The sequence below is a fragment of the Dendrobates tinctorius genome, unplaced genomic scaffold, assembly GCF_039654945.1.
Source record: "Dendrobates tinctorius isolate UK_male_01 unplaced genomic scaffold, ASM3965494v1 ptg000249l, whole genome shotgun sequence".
Taxonomy (NCBI): domain Eukaryota; kingdom Metazoa; phylum Chordata; class Amphibia; order Anura; family Dendrobatidae; genus Dendrobates; species Dendrobates tinctorius.
This window is the reverse complement of record NW_027361916.1, coordinates 3,577,567-3,600,137: the sequence shown is the minus strand read 5'-3', so window position 1 is coordinate 3,600,137 and position 22,571 is coordinate 3,577,567. Positions and strand designations below refer to the sequence as shown.

At 45.6% G+C, this 22,571-nt stretch overlaps 1 non-coding gene across 1 annotated transcript; it reads left to right on the top strand.

The window, feature by feature from the left end:
- The first annotated feature begins 555 nt into the window (after window positions 1-555).
- TRNAL-CAG (transfer RNA leucine (anticodon CAG)) lies at window positions 556-638 on the top strand. Its single transcript has one exon. It is a non-coding gene; the product is annotated as a tRNA-Leu (tRNA).
- Window positions 639-22,571: the final 21,933 nt, after the last annotated feature.

Sequence of the window (22,571 nt, the reverse complement as noted above, 5' to 3'; positions counted from 1 at the left end):
TACCATCTGTCTGCAGAACTAAAGTAATGAAAAAGAAGCTGGTAATTAGCTTTCAAATGACATCCCAATGTCCCCTCTGGCTTTACCAGAGGCCCCAATGTCTGATTTGGACAGCAGATTTGAAAAGACATTTTCAGTCTGGGGCAGTCTTGGGGGTTCTCAATCCCCTTAACTACTCTGCAGAAGGGGTCAGGCAAATCAAGCTTGGCAGGAACATCATCCAGGAGGCCACCTACATACAGCAACATCACTTGTCCCCCTGCTCCAAATGGAATTTGAATTCAGGGGGTCAGAGCCTGGCTGTCCATGGATAAAAGTGGTCCTTGTGGTGCAGGCTTGAGGGTGCACAAATGCCCAACAGAGCACCACACAGCCCCATAAACTGCTCCCTCACCTCAGTCTGGTAATTAGCTTTCAAATGACATCCCAATGTCCCCTCTGGCTTTGCCAGAAGTCCCACCAGGGGCCCCAATGTCTGATTTGGACAGCAGATCTGTACTGAAGTCCCTGGTGGTGCAAACTCTTGTGTCACCAGGGAGCATGTCAATGTCAGCAGTCAGGATGGCCTAGTGGTCTAAGGCACTGTGTTCAGGTTGCAGTCTCCCGTGGAGGCGTGGGTTCGAATCCCACTCCTGACAGCAGCAGTACTGGTCCCTGGAGGTGCAAGCTGTTGTGCACCAGGGAGCGTGTTAAGCGTCTGCAGTCACCACATGTGGAGGCGTGGGTTCAAATCCCACTCCTTGACAGCAGCAGTACTGGTCCCTGGAGGTGCAAGCTGTTGTGCACCAGGGAGCGTGTTCAGCGTCTGCAGTCACCACGTGGAGGCGTGGGTTCGAATCCCACTCCTGACAGCGACAGTTTTTTTTTTTTGTTTTTTTTTTTTAAAGAAAAGAAAAGAAACCTAGTGGCAGCATGTGTAATAACAGTCTCCCGTGGAGGCGTGGGTTCGAATCCCACTCCTGACAGCAGCAGTACTGGTCCCTGGAGGTGCAAGCTGTTGCGCACCAGGGAGCGTGTTAACCGTCTGCAGTCACCACATGTGGAGGCGTGGGTTCGAATCCCACTCCTGACAGCAGCAGTACTGGTCCCTGGAGGTGCAAGCTGTTGTGCACCAGGGAGCGTGTTCAGCGTCTGCAGTCACCACGTGGAGGCGTGGGTTCGAATCCCACTCCTGACAGCGACAGTTTTTTTTTTTTGTTTTTTTTTAAAGAAAAGAAAATAAACCTAGTGGCAGCATGTGTAATAACAGTCTCCAGGTCTTATAGCCTAATGTATACACCATAAATATTTATATGTGTGTCTATACAGTTGGTGTATATATGTGTGAGTATATTTTTTAGCCTTAAAGTTTTGATTCTCCATCCTCATTTCTTTCTTTTCCAAATCAAAAAAACACTCGTGTGAGAGCAATCTGCATCCAAAAAAACTTAGGGATAGGGACAATTTAGTGAGTACGTCGGGCTCCCTTAAAAGGTCAATTCACCCAACGAACAAGGGTGCTGCTCAGGGTGGATTGATTTAAATCACGCCGATTTAAATCATGATTTAAATCACGATTTAAATCAAAAGATTTTTTTCTATTTAAATCGGATCGATTTAAATCATGATTTTAATCATGATTTAAATCACTGATTTAAATCAAAAGGTTTTTTTTTAATATAAATCACGATTAAAATGAGAAGTGAGAGCAGTGTGCATGTGCGCCCATAGTTACACGGACGAAAGTAGGGGCAACGATCTAACGCCAGGGTGAGGGGGGGACCCCAAAGTAAGTAAAAATCTTTTTTGTTTTACTATATGGCAATAGGTAGGTGTTTAAAAGCAGCATGTCTTAATTGTATAAACTATTAATAGCCTCCACATTTTGTTCATACTGCCCCTTTAATTCCACACTTCTAGCTTGGTTTCAGTTTTGGTTTAGTTTCTTTTTCCCTGCATTCAGTTGACGTGCCCAAACTTGTTGGATAGTCAGCAGTACTTGGCTCAGGCTGTAGTAACATCAGCAGTGCTTGGCTCAGGCTGTAGTAACAATCAAACTTCATAAGTGATCTGTGTGAGCCATGGCAGCAGGTCGTAAGAGAGACCCTATTTGGGTTCATTTTGTTGAGATGCCAGCAGCAGATCTTGGAAAGAAAGGTGCAAGAGCAAAGTGCAAATACTGTCAAAAGGATATCCAAGGACTTGTTTGAAATCACATTATGAAAACTGCAATCAAATGATTTAAATCAAAAAAATCTGATTTAAATCAAAAAAATCTGATATTTTTGATTTTTTTAAAAAATTCAAGATTTTTATCCACCCTGGTGCTGCTTGCTCGTCGGGTGAGATGGGCAGCACGATTATTATCATCTAACACGCTTTCCTAGGATAATCTGCCAACACAAATCTCTTCTTGAATGGACAATCGTTTCTTAAATGACAATTTATGCTGATAAAAAAAACCAAAAGCTCTAAATTAGGAAGGAGGCTGGAGGGGGGGGCGTCAGGGACTGGAGGGGGGAGACAGAGGCTGGAGGAGGAAGTGTGGTGGTGTAGACGGGGCTGCGGGAGGCTGTGTGGTGCTGTAGAGCGGGTTGCGGGAGGCTGTGTGGTGGTGTAGAGGCCTACAGGGCCACACAGCCCCCTGGTGTGACTTCCCGAGTGCCATGACAGCTGACTGTATATACATGTTTACACATACATGTATGTACATGTGCCATGACCGCTCCTTAGACCATACATACATGGATTGTCACTTACCCAAACCGAGGATGAAGAGGCTTAGCTGCTCCACATGATGATGGTGGCCGGAGAGCTGTGTTCCTCCATAGCGATGTCGTCCATTAGGCAAACTTGGTGTCCTTGTCCCGCCAGTTCTTGAGCCAGTTTAGTGTCCACGATGCCTTGTTACCTATTGGAAAAAAAAGGGAAAAGGAAATTATTGAATTTTGACATAGAATAAAAATTAAGTCCTATGAATTGTACTGGTACATTAACCCCTTTTTCTACGAGCGTATATTGCCAGCAGACACACAGAGAGCGGGCGACTGCCCCAAGTGTTACCTACTGAGAGACAGAGAAATAAAAAAACAATAATTAATAAGGGAAATATTGCATTCATAATTAGTGTTCACAGCAGAGTGACAACACAGCCCCCCTAACCCTCCCCTACCCCACAGGGAACGCCTGTACCCCGCCATGCCCCCCACAGCTGTGCCCATACACTGTCCTCACCTCCCCCTGCAGGGACCCCCTGTCTCCCACGCAGTGCCCCCCACAGCTGACCCCAAACACTGCAGGGACCCCCTGTCTCCCACGCAGTGCCCCCCACAGCTGACCCCATACACTCTGCAGGGACCCCCTGTCTCCCCCGTAGTGCCCCCCACAGCTGACCCCATACACTCTGCAGGGACCCCCTGTCTACCCGCAGTGCCCCCCACAGCTGACCCCATACACTCTGCAGGGACCCCCTGTCTACCCGCAGTGCCCCCCACAGCTGACCCCATACACTCTGCAGGGACCCCCTGCCTCCCCCCACAGCTGACCCCATACAGGCATACAGTTACCGGCCGGCAGCTCCAAGGTTCAAATCTGGCGCTCAGGTGACGTCATTGTTGCTGCAGTTAGACCGAGAAAGCAGGGGGTGGGCTCGGAGCCACGTGACACAGAGCCCGGCCGCCCATCCCCCAGCCTCACTGTACTGCAAGCCAGGGTGAGACTGTTTGTGTGCTGCACGGCGCTGACTCCGCCCCCCGAGCCAGGGGATGAGTCACAGGCAGCTCGGCGTGTCACACGACTCCTCCCTCTTCCACCTTCTATGCAGGCCGGATCTTGGTTCCCATAGCACAGTGACCCTGCCCACCGGCCAGTCACTGCCGCCCCTCCCCCACCACTAAGCGATCTTACACAGCAGCACAGAGCCAGGGAGGAGATGGGAGATGACCCCGCACCACACAGCGGAGCACTATGAGCCCTGGGGGTGCAGCGCTGACCCCGCCCACGCCGCACCACACAGCGCAGCGCTATAAGCCCTGGGGGCGCAGCGCTGACCCCACCCACCCCGCACCACACAGCGGAGCACTATGAGCCCTGGGGGCGCAGCGCTGACCCTGCCCACCCCGCACCACACAGCGCAGCACTATGAGCCCTCGGGGCAGTCTCCCGTAGAGGCGTGGGTTCGAATCCCACTCCTGACAGCAGCAGTACTGGTCCCTGGAGGTGCAAGCTGTTGTGCACCAGGGAGCGTGTTCAGCGTCTGCAGTCACCACGTGGAGGCGTGGGTTCGAATCCCACTCCACACAGCGCAGCACTATGAGCCCTCGGGGCGCAGCCAGGGGTGGGATTCAGCGGGTTCTCCCCGGTTCGGTGGAACCGGTTGTTAAAGCTATTGCTCTCATTTTTGGCACCATTAGCCGGCTCTCACTTTTGAAAATGAGATTTCAAATTTTGAGGTCTGCGGCAGATTCTTTCCGGCGTCCATGCTCCCGGAGGCCACTGCAACATGGCGGCGGCCAGCAAGGGAAGTGCGGGGGCCTCCGGGCTGCGAAGAAATCGCGGCGGAGCCGCCGTCCCTGTACCGGAGCACAGCCCGCTGCCACCACCGCACCGCAGAGCGCCGCCCGCTGCCACCACCACAGAGCCCACCTGCCCCAGCACAGCTGCCCCTGCCCCAGCGCTGCTGCTGCCCCTGCCCCAGCGCTGCTGCTGCCCCTGCCCCAGCGCTGCTGCTGCCCCTGCCTCAGCGCTGCTGCTGCCCCTGCCTCAGCGCTGCTGCTGCCCCTGCCTCAGCGCTGCTGCTGCCCCTGCCTCAGCGCTGCTGCTGCCCCTGCCTCAGCGCTGCTGCTGCCCCTGCCTCAGCGCTGCTGCTGCCCCTGCCTCAGCGCTGCTGCTGCCCCTGCCTCAGCGCTGCTGCCTCAGCACAACCAACCTGCCCTAGCACAGAGCCGCCACCGCACGAGCCTGGACCACTGAATGACCCCTGTGACTACTTCACCTGTGCCAGATCCCTTCCCAGGTAAGCTGAATTCGGACTGTAAGACGGACCCCCATTTGACACATTATTTTTTTTCCCCCTATTTTCCTACTGAAAATTGGGGTGTTCTTATGGTCCGTTGCATCTTATAGTCCGAAAAATACGGTAATTTATCCTGAGATTACAGAGTCTGCAACTTTTCTATCTAGCCAGTTAGAAGTGACTCATTGTAACACTTAGGGTACCGTTACACCTAGCGATGCACCAGCGATCCCGACTAGCGATATGACGCGGTCAGGATCGCTGGTGCATCGCTAGGTGGTCGCTAGTGAGCTGCTACACAGGCAGATCTCACCAGCGACATTGCTGGGGACGGGGATCGCTACTTACCTGTCAGACGCGGCGATCCTGCGTCCTCCCGCCCTGGGCGCCACAGGAAGCCCAGCAGGAAGTGGCCGACGAGGAATGGACCAGGAGCTTCTCGCGCGATCAGTGATAACCAGCGGGGGAGCCGGTCGGAGGTAAGTATCACATGCAGGGATATCGCTAGCAATATCGCTGCAACGTCACAAAATCGGTGACTTTACAGCAATATAGAATCATAGAATCGTAGAGTTGGAAGGGACCTCCTGGGCCATCTGGTCCAACCCCCTGCTCAAAGCAGGATTCGCTAAATCATCCCAGTCAGATGTCTGTCCAGCCTCTGTTTGAAGACTTCCATTGAAGGAGAACTCACCACTTCTCGTGGCAGCCTGTTCCACACATTGATCACTCTAACTGTCAAAAAGTTTTTTCTAATATCTAATCTGTGTCTCTTCCCATTCAGTTTCATCCCATTGCTTCTAGTCTTTCCTTGTGCAAATGAGAATAAAGTTGATCCTTCTACAATGTGACAGCCCTTTAGATATTTGTAGACAGCTATTAAGTCTCCTCTCAGTCTTCTCTTTTGCAAACTAAACATTCCCAAATCCTGCAACCTTTCCTCATAAGACAGGGTTTGCAGACCGGTCACCATTCTGGTCGCTCTTTTCTGAACTTGCTCCAGTTTGTTGATGTCTTTTTTAAAATGTGGTGCCCAAAACTGGACACAATATTCCAGATGAGGTCTGACCAAAGAGGAGTAGAGGGAAATAATGACTTCACGTGATCTAGACTGTATGCTTCTGTTAATACATCCTAGAATTGCATTTGCCTTTTTTGCTGCTGCATCACACTGTTGACTCATATTCAGTCTGTGATCTATTAGTATACCCAAGTCTTTTTCACATGTGCTGTCACTTAGCCCTATTCCTCCCATTCTATATATGCTTTTTTCATTTTTATTGCCCAGATGTAGTACTTTGCATTTCTCCCTGTTAAAAACCATTCTGTTAGTTGCTGCCCACTTCTCCAGTTTATTTAAATCTTTTTGAATCCTCTCTCTCTCTTCTCTAGTATTAGCTATCCCTCCTAGCTTTGTGTCATCAGCAAATTTAATCAGTTTACCCTCAATTCCTTCATCTAAATCGTTGATAAAGATGTTGAACAATACAGGGCCCAGGACAGAGCCCTGTGGTACCCCACTTGAGACATTCTTCCAACTGGATGTGCAGCCATTTACGACCACTCTTTGGGTCCGATCACTAAGCCAGTTATGAATCCACCTAACAGTTGCCTTGTCCATTCCATACTTAGTCATTTTTTCAATAAGGATTGTATGAGACACTTTGTCAAATGCTTTGCTGAAGTCAAGATATACTATATCTACAGCATTTCCTTGATCCACCAGAATGAGCCGAATTCTGCGTTAGAGCTGGGAATCCGCTCCTACTGAGTTCAGAAAGTGAACATAGTTCAATATTGTGGGAATCCATTCTGCTCACAAACAGTATTGACAGGAGACCAGAACCACAGTGTAACAGGGCCACAGAGAGAAACATGGGTTCCAGGACATATCGGCCCCCAAAGTCCTGTTAAAAAACTAGAAATCACGAATATCAAGGAATTTATGGAAAAAAGAAAAGAAAAAATTGGGACGGAAAGAAAAAGGGGTATGTTTTTCATATTAGGCTCAATATATACCTGGCTTGGTTTTAATAAGGAGGAAATATAATTTTCACACCATTAAGGTTCAGGAATTGACAAGGAAGTTATCAATTGTAACCGGGACCTTTGAAACTTCTGGATATTACAGACCCGCTTTTTAGTTTGACATATGTTAAATCTACCGATCTCAAAGAACAACTGCCCATAATAATATATGCTATTCACCATAACTGCTGGACGTGAAGCACCATGTATCTTATCAATGGTATCTAGAGGAGGGACCATTATTAGTGTTCATCAGCAGGAGCTGTCTTCCAGGGACAACAGACCTATATATATATATATATATATATATATATATATATATATATACATACACTCACTGGCCACTTTATTAGGTACACCATGCTAGTAAGGGGTTGGACCCCCTTTTGCCTTCAGAACTGCCTCAATTCTTCGTGGCAGAGATTCAACAAGGTGCTGGAAGCATTCCTCAGAGATTTTGGACCATATTGACATGATGGCATCACACAGTTGGCGCAGATTTGTCAGCTGCACATCCCTGATGCGAATCTCCCGTTCCACCACATCCCAAAGATGCTCTATTGGATTGAGATCTGGTGACTGAGGAGGCCATTTGAGTACAGTGAACTCATTGTCATGTTCAAGAAACCAATCTGAGATGATTCGAGCTTTATGACATGGCGCATTATCCTGCTGAAAGTAGCCATCAGATGTTGGGTACATTGTGGTCATAAAGGGATGGACATGGTCAGCAACAATACTCAGGTAGGCTGTGGCGTTGCAACGATGCTCAATTGGTACCAAGGGGCCCAAAGAGTGCCAAGAAAAAATTCCCCACACCATGACACCACCACCACCAGCCTGAACCGTTGATACAAGGCAGGATGGATCCATGCTTTCATGTTGTTTACGCCAAATTCTGACCCTACCATCCGAATGTCGCAGCAGAAATCGAGACTCATCAGACCAGGCAACGTTTTTCCAATCTTCTACTGTCCAATTTCGATGAGCTTGTGCAAATTGTAGCCTCAGTTTCCTGTTCTTAGCTGAGAGGAGTGGTACCCAGTGTGGTCTTCTGCTGCTGTAGCCCATCTGCCTCAAAGTTCGACGCACTGTGCGTTCAGAGATGCTCTTCTGCCTACCTTGGTTGTAACGGGTGGCAATTTGAGTCACTGTTGCCTTTCTATCAGCTCGAACCAGTATGCCCATTCTCCTCTGACCTCTGGCATCAACAAGGCATTTCCGGCCACAGAACTGCCGCTCACTGGATTTTTTTTCTTTTTCGGACCATTCTCTGTAAACCCTAGAGATGGTTGTGCGTGAAAATCCCAGTAGATCAGCAGTTTCTGAAATACTCAGACCAGCCCTTCTGGCACCAACAATCATGCCACGTTCAAAGGCACTCAAATCACCTTTCTTCCCCATACTGATGCTCGGTTTGAACTGCAGGAGATTGTCTTGACCATGTCTACATGCCTAAATGCACTGAGTTGCTGCCATGTGATTGGCTGATTAGAAATTAAGTCTTAACACACAGTTGGACAGGTGTACCTAATAAAGTGGCCAGTGAGTGTGTGTGTGTATATATATATATATATATATATATATATATATATCTATCCATGCCCACTCCACATAGCAACCAAACACTAAGCATCTTTCATTTCACCAGAGCTGTTTAACCTCTCTCTGACCTCAGATGTACTATTCCGTCTATATGACCTGGGACTTAATTCCCATGGACAGAATAGTACATCATGCACTTTAATGCGATACTAAAATTCCGACGTCATCTTACCTGTAGGAAGATGGTGTCGGCATCCTGGGCTGCGTCCTCCTCCATCCGGCCTCCCGATCACTGTGATTGGCGGTTCAATTCTGAATAGCCAATCACAGCCTTTCTCATTGTTTCCCCCAATCAGATTGGCTGAAACAGTGAGGTCCCAGGCTAGGATCGAGTGCTGATGTATTAGATCCCAGGCCGGTGCCTGGCAACGCCAGGCATTGGCCAAAACTGCTTAGATTGGCACAATCAATAGCACCAATCGCAGGGCACAGTAGCGGTGTTACCGCGCTGTACCCTGCCGGTATCTGCCTGGATCAGTGCTGTAATAGCACCAATCCTAGGCCAGTGCCTAGGAAAGGTCTGGTATGGCCTGCAGCTGAAGCTTAGCACGATCAATGTAATCGATCGTGCCAATCACAGGGCACAGCTGCCGTGTGACCGCGTTGTGCCCTGCTGGTGACCTGCCGGAGACCTGGCCTAGAATTGAAGCTGTAAGCTCCGATCCTAGGCCGGTGCCTAGAAACACCGGCATCACCAGGACCAGCACTGATTGGTGGGATTGATTTTATCATCGACCCCTCCAATGACAGCTCACAGCAGCGGTATGACCGCTCTGTGACCTGTCTCTGACTTGTCTGTGACCGCACTGCAGGTCCTCATACTAGCTGAGGATTCCTGCAGATCAATTACACTGCCAGAGCCCCTCCTGTGCTGGGTCTTGTTGTGCCACTGAAACCTGTGACACCACAATTCCTGCTGAAGAAAGAAGACAGAAGAAAGAAGAGAGACTACAACCTTAAGTGTTGATCCCTGAAGCGGCCCCCTGCCCAATCTCTCTTCATCCACCCCAATTCCCCATCCCCTTCTTTTTACCCCCTCCACCCCCTTTGCGCCACCTCCGTGCGCACATTTAGCAGCTGCCGAGCGTTGATTGGTGACGTAGTTCACAAATCAACACTCGTGCTCGCTTTTTTCTCAACCCTCTTTGCGCCAAATCTGTACATATATCATGCAGCCGCCAAACTTTGATTAGTGACGCAGTTCACTTATCAGAGCTCGTTCCTGCCGTTTTCCATTTTTTTCACCCCCCTTGCGCCACCCCGTGCGCACATAAGGCAGCTGCCGAACTTCTATAAGTGAAACAGTTCACTTATCAGAGCACATGCCTACTGTTTTAGACACTTTATTTTCGCGACCTCCATGGGCACATCCAGCAGCCACCGAACTTTGATAAGTGACACAGTTCACTTATCAGAGCTAGGGCCTGCTGTTTTACACTTTTCTTTTCACAGGCATTTTTTTCTCCTTATTTGCTTTTTTCTTTTAGCTTTTTCTTTTCAGAATAGTTTGCACCAATCACTATCCCCCCATACATACACATACAGTTATAAATAAAGTACACCCAAGCACCATACTCATAAAAAAATGTCCCACCTGTCACATTTGTCCCAACAGTGCTATTCATTGGAGGAGGCATATGTTTTTCTTGCCTCCGCCACTGATAGCGAGGGAGAGGATCCCACATTTCTAAACTTTTCTGATTCTTCATCTTCCTCCTCAGGTCCTCGGAACCGCCACGCAGATGTCCCAGGACAGAAGATAAGGCAGCGCCCACCATTCCAGATGATGAAGATGAACCAGCGCACTCCACTGTGGACCCCGTATGGACCTCGCCCCCCCGAAAAATTACGAGCCACTGATTCCTGATTTTGTGGCAGAATCAGGAATCACATTTAGTGTCTCCTGTAGACGCAGTTGAAATGATGCATTTTTGGGGCCTGGTCCTTCACATGGGGATCCTGAAGAAGCCAGAAATTCGGTAATATTAGAGTGTTGATATTTTATATAACACTTCAGTGTTCAGAATGGTCATGGCCCGGAAGCGTTTTGAGACCATCCACAAATTTCTGCACTATACTGATAATAAGGTTTTAAATACATTAAATAGGGACTGCTTCATGAAGGGTTACTGTGACGTGGTGAAGCGGTATGCGGCTTGGCATACATTTTTTGCAAAAAACGTATCAACTAAATACCCTGTATTTGTTATACAGCACTTGCTGATCACTGTTATGTTTTTTACTGCAGAGTATTTTTGCAAATTTGTCTTTTTGTGTTCTCTTGTGTTTCACTATACTGATAATGCAGTGTCCCCCGCGAGATGACCCCAACTTTGACCGTGTGTTCAAAGTTCGGCCGGTCATCGAACGCTTCAACAAAAAATTTGCTGGTGTACATGCCCAAAATGGACATCTGCGTGGATGAGTCCTTAGTCCATTATAAGGGAAGGCTCGGTGTTGTGAATTCACTTTCTGGTCTGCCTCTGGTTGCTGGTGGGGGTGGTGGAGCTGGTTGTATTGACAGAGGAGTCATGAGTTCTCTTTCTGGGCTCCCTCTGGTGGTTGCAGGAGGTAATGAAGCTTATCTAATTAACAGAGACCTGGCGCCTGATAATGAGGACGACGATTAGACATCTGGAGTCTCTGACTGGATTTAAGACAGCCGACTCCCTCTTTCCATGCTGGTGATTTTTCCTGCCTCCTGAGGTCTTAGTTTCCAGTTCAGTCCCTGCATTCTCATGCTAAGTGTTCTTTGCTATTGTTCACATCGATTTGGTTTTGTCTATTCAGTTTTGTGTGGTCAGTCAGCCCCGACTGGGGCTGTGCTGAATTTCCATTCTTATGTTACTGTTTGTGCCAGTTTGCTTTTTGTCCCTTATTAGATTGGCCTCTTTTTGCTCTGTTTTCAGAATATGCCAGAGTGCTGATATAGTGGGAGAAGTCTAGTGACTTCAGGGTATTTTTTGCTATCTGAAGTGTTGGACATTTTTGAAGGGTTTTTTGGCATGATTGCAGACAGTATCTTTCCTTTCCTGTCCTTTCTAGTTAGTGTGGGCCCCATCGTTTGCTCAGCCTGTGCTTGTGTTTTCATCTTGTCTCACCGACAATATATGTTTGGGGGCTATCTATTCCTTTGGAGTCTGCTCTGGGGCAGTTTACATTTCCCCTTTTCTTGCTTTAGGCTTATTTAGTCCTCTGGCTGTGTCGAGGCATCTAGAATCATCGTAGGTACGCTCCACGGCTGCTGCTAGTTGTGTGGGTAGGATCAGGGGTCTGCAATCTGCTTAGTTACCAACCTCTCTGGTTTTCTGTGGCTTAGCCTGGGCTTGTTTTCCTCCTCGGTGACCCAATCTTAACAGAATCACCAGCCTAAACCGCAGATTCTAGGGTACTCAAAAGCAGGAAAGAATTGTAGAAAAAAAAAAAAGTGTCAGAATTTTTTCTTTATGTATTTTTTCCTCTTTTTCTCTGGGGCCATGGGAGGATTTCTTCCTTAATGGAGATAAAGCAATTGTCTGATCGTGTTGAGCAGCTCGCTGCTGAAGTGCGGGGAATTTCCACCTATCTCGCTCAATCACATGCTGTTGAACCAAAAATCCCTACTCCTGATGTGTTTTCTGGGGATCGGTATATATTTTTGAATTTTAAGAATAATTGTAAATTATTTCTTGCCTTGAAGCCTAACTCATCGGGGAGCTCTTTGCAGCAGGTTAAAATTGTCATCTCCTTGCTGTGCGGTGATCCCCAGGATTGGGCTTTTTCTCTGACACCTGGAAATCCTATTCTGACTAATGTGGATGCATTTTTTCAAGCCTTGGGGTTGTTGTATGATGAACCTAATGCTATTCATCAAGCTGAGAAAACCCTATTGGCATTGAACCAAGGTCAGGATTCTGCAGAGTTATACTGTCAAAAATTCCAAAAGTGGGTGGTCCTTACTACATGGAATGATGGTGCCTTGGCAGTTCTCTTTCGGAAGGGTTTATCAGAAACCGTAAAAGATGTTATGGTGCGATTTCCTGTTCCCTCTGGTCTAGATGATTCTATGTCATTGGCCATTCAAGTTGATCGGCGTTTACGTGAACATAAAACTACACGAGAGGCATTGCAGCCTTTTGAACAAACGTCTGAACCTGTGCAATGTGATAGGGTTTTGTCTAGGGCGCAACATCAGGAGTTTAGAAGGCGTAATAAGCTGTGTTTTTTCTGTGGAGATGCCTCTCATACTATTTCTGTCTGCCCTAAACGAGAGAAACATTTTGCACACACATTTGCTGTGGGCAGTGTACAACCTAAGTTCCTTTTGGCAACTACTCTGATCTGCTCCTTATCCACATTTTCCGCTAAGGCTTTTGTAGATTCAGGAGCAGCTTTTAATCTGATGGATTTGGACTTTGCTAAACGTTATGGTTTTCCCATGATACCTCTGCGGACGCCTATTCCTTTGAGGGGTATTGATGCTACTCCTTTGGCGGAGAATAAACCTCAGTTTTGGACCAAGGTGATAATGCGGGTCGCCCCAGAACACCAAGAAAATTGTAAATTTTTGGTGCTGCACAATTTGCATGATACTATTGTTCTGGGTTTTCCCTGGTTGCAAACTCATAATCCAGTTTTGGATTGGACATCTGTGTCTGTGGTGAGTTGGCGTTGTCAGTGTCTTCTTAGTGACACTCATGTTTTCTCCACCTCTCCTCAGTCTCATGATATTCCTGATTATTTGGCTGATTTTTCTGATGTATTTAGTGAGAGTAAGTCTGCATTTTTGCCTCCTCATAGGAGTTCTGACTGTGCAATTGAGTTGATGCTCGGGTGTAATTTTCCCAAGGGTCGGCTTTTCAACTTATCTGTACCCGAACATGATGCTATGCGATCTTATATCAAGGAGTCGTTGGAGAAGGGTCATATTAGACCATCCTCTTCACCCTTAGGTGCTGGGGTTTTTTTGTTACCAAGAAAGATGGTTCATTAAGACCTTGTATTGACTATCGTTCCCTTAACAAAGTTACAGTTAAATATCAGTACCCGTTACCCCTGATTTCTGATTTATTTTCCAGAGTTAAAAGTGCCTGCTGGTTTACCAAGCTTGACCTCAGGAGGGCGTATAATCTTGTTCACATCAAGCACGGGGATGAATGGAAGACAGCGTTTAATACTCCTGAGGGACATTTTGAGTACCTGGTGATGCCTTTTGGGCTCACTAATGCCCCTTCTGTCTTCCAATCCTTTATGAATGATATTTTTCTGGACTTTGTGGATAAGTTTTTGATCATCTATCTGGATGATATTTTGATCTTTTCCAGTGATTGGGATTCTCATGTGGAACATGTCCGGACTGTGTTCCGGATTTTGAGGGAAAATTCCCTGTATGTTAAGGAATCGAAATGCCTCTTTGGTGTACAGAGGATTTCATTTTTGGGATTTATTTTGTCTTCGTCGACTATTGAAATGGACCCGGCCAAGCTACAGGCCATTTATGATTGGGTTCAGCCCACTTCTTTGAAGGCTCTCCAGAAGTTTTTGGGGTTTGCTAATTTTTATCGTAAATTTATAGGTAATTTTTCTGGTATTGTCAAACCACTGACTGATCTGACCAAGAAGGGCGCTGATGTGCTGAAATGGTCTCCAGAGGCTGTCTCGGCATTTCAGGAGCTTAAGCGGAGATTCACTTCTGCTCCGGTTCTACGGCAACCTGATGTCTCACTTCCATTTTAGGTGGAGGTAGATGCTTCTGAGATTGGTGCAGGAGCTGTTTTGTCCCAAAAAGATCCGGTGACTTCTAAAATTAATCCTTGTGCCTTCTTTTCTCGAAAGTTCTCCCCATCTGAACGTAACTATGTCGTGGGGAATCGGGAATTGTTGGCCATGAAATGGGCATTTGAAGAGTGGAGACATTGGTTGGAGGGAGCTAGACATCAAGTTGTGGTCCTCACCGACCACAAGAATTTGATTTATCTTGAATCGGCCAAGTGCTTGAACCCTAGACAGGCTAGGTGGGCCTTGTTTTTCACACGTTTTGATTTTGTGGTCTCTTTTCTTCCGGGCACTAAGAATGTCAAGGCAGACGCCCTCTCTAGGAGTTTCCTTGCTGATTCTCCTGTTGTGACTAAGCCTGCTACCATCTTAGGCGAGGGGGTAGTTCTTTCTGCCATCCAGGGTGGATAAAAATCTTGATTTTTTTTAAAAAAATAAAAAAAATCAGATTTTTTTGATTTAAATCAGATTTTTTTGATTTAAATCATTTGATTTAAATCAGATTTTTAAATCAAGTTGTACACAAGCAAAACTTTGTCTTTTTGCAAATCTAATTGTTTTACACAAATAAAAATATTATAACAGTTGATTATGAAACCTAATAATTTTTATTTGCACTATTAAACACTCAGAATTGAACTACAGAGAGTAAGTACTTTTTAACAATAGCCTATCTCTAACGTTTGAAGTAAGCAAACATCTTCAGTGAATACATCAGTCCTTTAAGCCTACTGTTTATTTAGGACTTTTAATAGGAAAACCAGTTGTCCTGCTTTAGCAGTTCCTAAGCGGTTTCGGACTGTTGTGTGCACAAAACCAAATGAAGAAAACAATCTCTCTACTCCTGCGGATGAAGCCGATGCAGTCAGTAGCTGAGTAGCTAGATTTATTATCTTTGCTGGAAGAACAAGTGATTGCGACTTCCACCAGTCCAGTGGTTTTAGTTCATTAACGACGTTATCTGCAAACATGTATTTTTGAAATGGTGCAGATTCACACTTCAATTTCAGCACAGTTGCCACAATGTCATGGTTAGTATTGGCGAGCCACTCCATTGCAGAGTTGATTTCCGCCTCAGATAATTTTTTCCCTCTGTAGATGGGATGCAAGATATTGGCTAAATAGTGTTCTTCTTTTAATGCTTGGTCCTTGCGGTGCTGTATTGCAACCTTTACATTGTTTGAGAGGTTCAAGAGATCTAGAGAACCTTCTAAATCTTTCCAAACTTCTGTGGCATCAGCTATGGTTGCAGTATCTTTCTGCATTTTATCCAACGCAATCGATATTGGCTTTAACCTTTCCAAAAGGTCCTCGGCATTTCTCTTCACACCAAGATTTAATACTTTGCTTCGTATATTAGCATCAATTTTATCCCGATGTGTTTCGCAAATGGACAGTAATTTTGACCAGTTGTTAATAAACAGTTCCAAGCAGTCAGCCAAGGTATTCCATCTAACATCTTGTGGTAGAACCAACTTCAGTCCTCCCATTTCCTTGTAGGTTGCATGTGCAAAATGATTATTGCGGAAATATTTAACAATTTCTACAACATGTTCCTTGACACCCAAAATATGCAGGTCTTTTGCCAAAAGATGCAACAAATGGGCAGAACAACCGTATGTAATGACATTTGTGTCATCCTGTGCCAGTTCCGCTCGCATTTTTGCCACATTGCTTGCGTTATCAGTAACTAAGCTCCTTACTTTACATCCAAACTGTTCTTGGCATTGGTGAATTGAGTTCTTAGCAATTTCAAGTAAATATTCAGCAGTATGTGAATTTCCAGATGTGTCGATTGTGTCTGTAAGGTAAGTTTCACCATCTTCTGTTGTGACACAAGTGCAAATTATGGGGTCGTTGTGGATGTTGCTCCAACCATCCAAGCTCATGTTAACAACCTTGTCTTTCAAATATTTTGTACAAGCCGCTCTTTCTATGTCGTATACAGCCTGAAGATGTTTTCCTGAGATATCAAATCTACTTGGTGGTTTGTAGCCTGGTCTAATTCCTTCGATCATTTGTACAAACAATGGGTGCTCAACTAGTCGGAAAGAAGAATTGGTTGCAAATATGAATTTAGCAATTAATTCATCAAAATGTTCTTTCTGGCTCGTCGTAGTCTTTAAGATGAATTTTTCTACACTTTGCACGCAAAGTTTTTTTTTGGGCTGCTTTCTTGAAGTTGTACCCAGATATTGATTGTCACGTGCAGCACAAGCCATATTTGACCCTGAAAGCACAGAAATTAAAAATATAAATCGACTGCGTATTTGAAGAAATATAACGAAAATATTGAAACAAACTTTTTGAACAATGTAATGGTCCTCGTCCTATAAGGGCTGTCTCAAAAGTTATGCTACTCAAGTTTTCCGGTGAGGTTGCTGTAATACTGGTAACTAATATCAGAGCCTCAGCAACTGAAAAAAATTATGTCACAAAAGTTTTAAAAATGTTTTTTTTTTAAAATGGTCAATTTGGCAGACTTCAAAAGTGAATTGCAGCCTACAATAAAAAAAAAATAAGCGTATACACACTTTATTTTTACTTAAAGGACATGTGCACCTTTATTTTTTAAGGTGCAGCCAGTCACAGTGTGCACATGTCCTCCCCCCGCAGCTCTCTTACCTCCGATGTCAGCGCTGCGGGGATCCGTGGCTTCGTTCTGCCCGTCCGCGAGCGCGCCTCCATTCATTTCAATGGAGCGTGCGGCCCGCTGACGTCACGCCGCTGGATCACTGCGAGTAGGCCGCAACCGGAGGACGGGAGGCGGACGGTCAAAACGAAGCCACGGATCTCAGCGCTGCGGGGATCGGAGGTAAGAGCACTGCGGGGGGAGGACATGTGCACCTTAAAAAAATAAAGGTGCACATGTCCTTTAGCGTTAATTTTCTGTGAAATATTGCCTTAACGTAAATTTAAATTCTATACTCCAGAACTACCAGTGCTAGAAATTTTTCTTTTCATAGACTTTAACCATCCCAGTAAAATGTCTGTTAAAAAAATAGGTTGTAAATTAATTGCCAGACTTACCACTAGTACTAGGCTCCTGGTGCATAAGAAGCTGTGGGGGTTCATTGACATTAGTTGTATCACTATCAACATCTTCATTTCCCTTCTGGTTGCAGTTTTCATAATGTGATTTCAAACGGCAAACAAGTCCTTGGATATCCTTTTGACAGTATTTGCACTTTGCTCTTGCACCTTTCTTTCCAAGATCTGCTGCTGGCATCTCAACAAAATGAACCCAAATAGGGTCTCTCTTACGACCTGCTGCCATGGCTCACACAGATCACTTATGAAGTTTGATTGTTACTACAGCCTGAGCCAAGCACTGCTGATGTTACTACAGCCTGAGGCAAGTACTGCTGACTATCCAACAAGTTTGGGCATGTCAACTGAATGCAGGGAAAAAGAAACTAAACCAAAACTGAAACCAAGCTAGAAGTGTGGAATTAAAGGGGCAGTATGAACAAAATGTGGAGGCTATTAATAGTTTATACAATTAAGACATGCTGCTTTTAAACACCTACCTATTGCCATATAGTAAAACAAAAAAGATTTTTACTTACTTTGGGGTCCCCCCCTCACCCTGGCGTTAGATCGTTGCCCCTAGTTTCGTCCGTGTAACTATGGGCGCACATGCACACTGCTCTCACTTCTCATTTTAATCGTGATTTATATTAAAAAAAAACCCTTTTGATTTAAATCAGTGATTTAAATCATGATTAAAATCATGATTTAAATCGATCCAATTTAAATAGAAAAAAATCTTTTGATTTAAATCGTGATTTAAATCATGATTTAAATCGGCGTGATTTAAATCAATCCACCCTGTTAACTAGTGGGACAGTTTTATAGGGCGGGTCGTTACGGATGCAGCGATACTAAATGTGTGTATTTTTATTGCTTTTTTTTTCCAAAAAATGAATTAGGGATTTTTTTTTTTATAAATTAATTTTACACTTTTTTTTTTTTTTTTTTTACTTTATTACATTGTCCCAGGGGGGGACATCACTGTCATGTGTCTGATCGCTGATCTGACAGGTTGCACAGCACTGTCAGATCAGCAATCTGACAGGCACTGCTGGCTTCCTCCGTGCCTGCACTCTGCAGGCACTGAGGAAGCCGCCTCCCTGCAGGCCCCCGCGGCCATATCGGATCTGGAGGCCTGCAGGGAGGAGGACCCTCGGAGCGACACAGCACATCGCATCGCTCCGGGGGTATCAGGGAAGCACGGATGGAACCCTCTCCCTGCATGCTTCTCTCCAATGTCCCAGTACACTGCGATCATGTTTAATCGCAGTGTGCCAGGGGTTAATGTGCCAGGGGCGGTCCGTGACCACCCCTGACACAGTGCAGAGTGTCAGCTGTGATAATCAGCTGACACCCGGCTGCCATAAGCGGCGCTCCCCCAGTGAGTGCTGCTGATCGCATTAGATTTACTATTCCATCCTTGGGACTTACTGTAGGTCCCAGGTCAGATGGACGGAATAGTACATCTAATGTAGGAAAGGGGTTAAGGCACATTAGAGATTAATGAGAAAAAAAAAAACATTTTGTACCAAAGTCCCCTGTTCTTTAGCTGCAAAAAATGTATTGAGGTACTTAACACAAAATTCCTCTCTCATTGAATCCACTATAGGACACGAGCATGGGTAAAGGGAAGAGGACCTGTTGTGAATTCTCTCTCTGGCTTCCCTCTGGTGATTACTGAAGATAGTGGAGCTGGTCAGATTGACAAAGGGGTTGCGAGTTCTCTTTCTGGACTCCCTCTGGTGGTTACTGGAGGTAGTGGAGCTGATCTGATTGACAGAGGCTTGTCACCTGATGTTTGTGCTTTCATCTTGTTTCACCGTCAATACATGTTGGGGGCTGTCTATTGCTTTGGGGTCTGCTCTGGGGCAGTTTAGATTTTCCCTTTCTTTCTTTAGGCTTATTTAGTTCTCCGGCTATGATGAGGCGTCTAGGACCACCGTAGGCACGCTCCACGGCTACTGCTAGTTGTGTGGATAGGATCAGGGGTCTGCAATCCGCTAGTTACCAACCTCTCCGGTTTTCTGGGCTTAGCTTGCTTTTTGTTTCTTCCTCCTCGGTGACTCATTCATAACAGTGGGCCCCATCGTTGCACAGTCTATTTTTCTGCCTGCGTTTGTGTTTTCATCAACAATATATGTTTGGGGGCTAGCTATTCCTTTGGGGTCTGCTCCAGGGCAGTTTAGATTTCCCCTTTCTTTCTTTAGGCTTAGTTAGCTCTCCGGCTGTGCCGAGGCGTCTAGGATCATCGTAGGCATGCTCCATGGCTACTGCTAGTTGTGTGGATAGGATCAGGGGTCTGCAATCCGCTTAGTTACCAACCTCTCTGGTTTTCTGTGGCTTAGCCTGGGCCTGCTATCCTCCTCGGTGACCCATTCATAACAGAATCACCAGCCTAACTGTAGACTCTAGGGTACTCTAAGTGTCAATTTTTTTTCCATATATTTTTTCCTTTTTTTTCTGGGGCCGTAGGAGGATATTTTTTGTCTAAATGGAGACTAAGCAATTGTCCTATCGTGTTGAGCAGCTCGCTGCTGAAGTGTGGGGAATTTCTGCCTATCTCGCTCAATCTTCTGCTGTTGAACCAAAAATCCCTACTCCTGATGTTTTCTGGGGATCGGTCTAAATTTCTGAATTTTAAGAATAATTGTAAATTATTTCTTGCCTTGAAGCCTAACTCCTCGGGGAGCTCGGTGCAGCAGGTTAAAATTGTCATCTCCCTGCTGCGCGGCGATCCCTAGGATTGGGCTTTTTCTCTGACACCTGGAGATCCTATTCTGGCTAATGTGGATACGTTTTTTCAAGCCTTGGAGTTGTTGTATGATGAACCTAATGCTGTTGATCAAGCTGAGAAAACCTTATTGGCATTGAACCAGGGTCAGGATTCTGCAGAGTTATATTGTCAAAAATTCTGAAAGTGGGCGGTCCTTACTAAATGGAATGACGATGCCCTAGCGGCTCTCTTTCGGAAGGGTTGGGCAGAAACCATAAAATATGTTATGGTGGGATTTCCTGTCCCCTCTGGTCTTAACTCCATGTCATTGGCCATTCAAATTGATCGACGTTTACGTGAGCGTAAAACTACACGAGAGGCGTTGCCGCCTTTCGAACGAACTTCTGAACCCATGCAATGTGATAGGGTTTTGTCTAGGGCGCAATGTCAGGAGTTTAGAAGGCGTAATAAGTTGTGTTTTTTCTGCGGGGACGCCTCTCGTACTATTGCTGTCTGCCCTAAACGAGAAAAGCGTTTTGCTCACACATTTGTGGTAGGCAGTGTACAACCTAAGTTCCTTTTGGCGATTACCCTGATCTGCTCCTTGTCTACATTTTCCGCTAAGGCTTTTGTAGATTCAGGAGCAGCTTTGAATCTGCTGGATTTAGACTTTGCTAAACGTTGTGGTTTTCCCATGATACCCCTGTGGACTCCTATCCCTTTGAGGGGTATTGATGCTACTCCTTTGGCGGAGAATAAACCCCAGTTTTGGACCCAGGTGATAATGTGAGTCGTCCCAGACCACCAAGAAAATTGTAAATTTTTGGTGTTGCACAATTTGCATGATACTATTGTTCTGGGTTTCCCTTGGTTGCAAACTCATAATCCTGTTTTACATTGGAAATCTGTGTCTGTGGTGAGTTGGGGTTGTCAATGTGTTCTTAGTGACACTCCTGTTTTCTCCAGCTCTCCCCAGTCTCATGATATTCCTATTTGGCTGATTTTTCTGATGTATTCAGTGAGAGTAAGTCTGCGTGTTTGCCTCCTCACAGGAGTTATGACTGTGCAATTGAGTTAATGCCCGGGCGTAAATTTCCCAAAGGTCGGCTTTTCAATTTATCGGTACCCGAACATGATGCTATGCGATCCTATATCAAGGAGTCATTGGAGAATGGTCATATTAGACCATCCTCTTCACCTTTAGGTGCTGGCTTTTTTTTGTGGCCAAGAAAGATGGTTCACTAAGGCCATGTATGGACTATCGTTCCCTTAACAAAATCACTGTTAAATATCAGTACCCGTTACCCCTGATTTCTGATTTATTTTCCAGAGTTAAAGTGCCTGTTGGTTTGCCAAGCTTGACCTCAGGGGGGCGTATAATCTTATTCGCATAAAACACGGGGATGAATGGAAGACAGCATTTAATACTCAGGAGGGACATTTTGAGTACCTGGTGATGCTTTTAAGCTAATGCCACTTCTGTCTTCCAGTCTTTTATGAACGATATATTCCGGGACCTTGTGGATAAGTTTTTGATCATTTGTCTGGATGATATTTTGATCTTTTCCAGTGATTGGGATTCTCATGTGGAACATGACCTGATGGTGTTCCGGTTTTGAGGGAAAATTCTCTGTATGTTAAGGGATCGAAGTGCCTCTTTGGTGTACAGAGGATTTCATTTTTGGGATTCATTTTGTACCCGTCGGCTATTGAAATGGACCCGGCCAAGATACAGGCCATTTATGATTGGGTTCAGCCTACTTCTTTGAAGACTCTCCTGAAGTTTTTGGGTTTTGCTAATTTCTACCGTAAATTTATAAGTATTTTTTCTGGTATTGTTAAACCACTAACTGATTTGACCAAAAAGGGCGCTGATGTGGTGAATTGGTCTACAGAGGCAGTTTTGGCATTTCAGAAGCTTAAGCGGAGATTCACTTCGGCTCCGGTTCTACGGCAACCTGATGCCTCACTCCCATTTCAGGTGGAGGTAGATGCTTCTGAGATTGGTGCAGGAGCCGTTTTGTCCCAAAGAGATCCGGTGAGTTCTAAGATGAATCCCTGTGCCTTCTTTTCTCAAAAATTCTCCCCATCTGAACATATCTATGACGTGGGGAATCGGGAATTGTTGGCCATGAAATGGGCATTTCAAGAGTGGAGACATTGGGTGGAGGGAGCGAGACATCAAGTTGTGGTCCTCACTGACCACAAGAATTTGATTTATCTTGAATCAGCCAAACACTTGAATCCTAGACAGGCTAGGTGGGCCTTGTTTTTCACGCGGTTTAATTTTGTGGTCTCTTTTCTTCCAGGCACTATGAATGTTAAGGCGGACGACCTTTCTAGGAGTTTCTTTGCAGATTCTTTTGCAAAAAAAGGGGGAGACAAAAAAGCGCAATAGGGTCTTATCCACGTTACAAAAGACAGTATATCATGAAATCTGCTCAC